This window comes from Carlito syrichta, unplaced genomic scaffold, assembly GCF_000164805.1.
Source record: "Carlito syrichta isolate Samal-C Ts95f unplaced genomic scaffold, Tarsius_syrichta-2.0.1 Scaffold304652, whole genome shotgun sequence".
NCBI lineage: Eukaryota > Metazoa > Chordata > Mammalia > Primates > Tarsiidae > Carlito > Carlito syrichta.
This window is the reverse complement of record NW_007248748.1, coordinates 6,079-8,434: the sequence shown is the minus strand read 5'-3', so window position 1 is coordinate 8,434 and position 2,356 is coordinate 6,079.

The window sequence follows — 2,356 nt, the reverse complement described above, 5'->3', positions numbered from 1 at the left end:
TGATTCACCGGCCTGGCTCGTCACTCCCCCGTCCTCGAGCAACCCCCATCCCCCCAGGGGCCCCGGAGTCGCAGCCCCCAGTTCCCTCGTGAGAGCGGCTGAGCCGAGCTCCTCAGATGCTTCCACGGCCCCCGGCGGCCCTCCTTGCTGCTCTCTCCCTTGTCCAGAGGGATGAACTGGGGCCTGGGGGCAGAAAGACGCACAGGCACTTTGCCAGGGGTTGATAAGTTTGGGATCCACAGCTGTGACTGACTCCCACCTCGCTCCAAGGTCCACCTCTACGCCTTTGTAGCATGGGACCCAGGCAGAGCTGTGGCCCTCACTGTCCAACAGCCTTCAGGGAGGAAATGGACCAGTCCGTCGATGTCCAGATTCAGCCCAGGGGAGAGTGTTCTGGGAGGCGGGGCTGTGCCTTCACCCGGTGTGGGCCCTCGCATGCCAACTGAGGGAGCAAGGGGGCTCCGGGGTGGGCAGAGGCCGGGAGACAGCATGCGAGAGGGAGCCAGGCCATGGCGCTGAGGCACAGTGGGAGCTCATAGCCTTGTGAGGAGCAGTCTGAGTGCCCCGAGCACCGGCGAGCCATCACATGGCTTGGGACAGGGTGGCAGGCGCCTGTGTTCAAGTTTTCAAAGCCGCTGAGGTTGGTGTTGAGTTTGGAGGTGTGAGGCTGCTCGTGAGCAGTACTGGTGGCCTGGCAGGCAGAGGTTGAGGGCGGAGAGGAGCAGGTGGGTCTGGAGCAGGGCAGGTCTGGCATGGGCTCCCCGGCCTGAGGGCTTTGCCTCCAAAGGAGCCCCTTGCATTGCTGGGGGCCCTCCTTGCCCCTTCCTGGAAGCGTTTTGGGAGTGCAAGGCCCGGCTCCCTTCGGACCAGGGCACCTCAGCCCTTCTGGGTCTGGTGGGGAGACCCCAGGGCCTCGAAGTTTCTCTCATCCAGGTGCTGAAGCTAGGGAGAGCAAAAGGCCCCGGCACACACAGCAGGATGGGCCCGCTCCGCCTGCATCCTTCCTCTCAGGCCCCAGCTGACACTTACCCCCTAACACCCAGAGCTGTGGCTGTGCCCCACCCCCAGGCTCCCAGCCTGGATGGCCCCCTGCCCGTGAAGCCCCCTGTCAACATGCTCATGACTAGTTCGACAAAGACATGTTCCAGGCGGCTGCCAGAGGCTAAAGCTTTGGGACAGAAGGCAGAGAGAGGAATGGATGATCCTCCTGCCCTGCGCTTCCTCCCCCACCCTCCTACGGGCGCAGCCAGAGCTGTCACAAGATGAAGGTGGAGGAAGAAGCTGCCTTCAAGCCTGCCAGATTCCTCTCCCCCAGCTCCAACATGCACACCTCTGATGTTTCCCAGGAGCTGGGCTGGGCTGTGGGGGGCCGGGGGGGCACTCTTTGGCTTCACTCTGAGCTGCTCCTTTCCCCCACCCAGTCCTGCAGCTTCATTCTACTTTGTCCCAAGATGGACCGGGTTTAAGTTGGCTCTGCTCGCTGGGGTGACCCAGGGCACATGGCTTTACCCTGAGCCTCCGTCTCATCCGTGTGGACCCCGAGCACCTTTCAGACCACATTCCTCAGTCTGGCACTGGAGGCCACGTCCGCCCTGTCCCTTACTCTGGTCACCCCAGCTTCCCTTCTGCCCCTTGCACATTCCAGGCCCACTTGGGCCTTGGCCCTCACTGTCCTTGCCCTCTGCATTACCTCCCATGGTGCTCCAGGGCTCCTCCTTCAGAAGCCCTCCCTGACTCCCACGGCAGCCCTTGCTGTCGTGCTCTCTGGTCCCGCTGCAAAGTTGGCCCGAAGGCCTCCCACTAGAAGCATGGAAGGACGCCCCTCAGGACCCCATCACCCTTCTGTGGGCCTGGCTCTGCATCCTTGCTGAAGCCCCACGGCTCTGGAGACAGACAAACAGTCTTCCCATGTGCTTCCTGCTGGACCCTGGGCAAGCCACTTGGCTTCTCTGAGTCCTTAGTTCTTCCAATGTTTTTGGGGCTTGCTCTTTTATTATTATTATTTTGATTATTGTTACTACCCTTGCCAGGGCCTGTTGAGCAGGTGAGTAGGTGCGGTTCCCAGCAGAAGGGAAGGGTCTTACCTGGGGGAAGCAGACATCAGCCCGCCCAGCAGCCCCAAGACCTGATTCTGGAGTGACAAACAAGGCTATCTCACCCTGCAGCCATGGAGGCCCTGCTCCGGGGAAGCCCCTTGGCCAGAACCAGCTGGATTCTTACACTGGGAAAGACCTGGCACATGACTCTGCCTTCACCATCTTAATATTCTTAATAATGTTTTAACAAGGGGCCTCACATTTTCTTTCTTTCTTTTTTGAATTGGTGTCTCACTCTGTCGTCCAGACTGGAGTGCAGC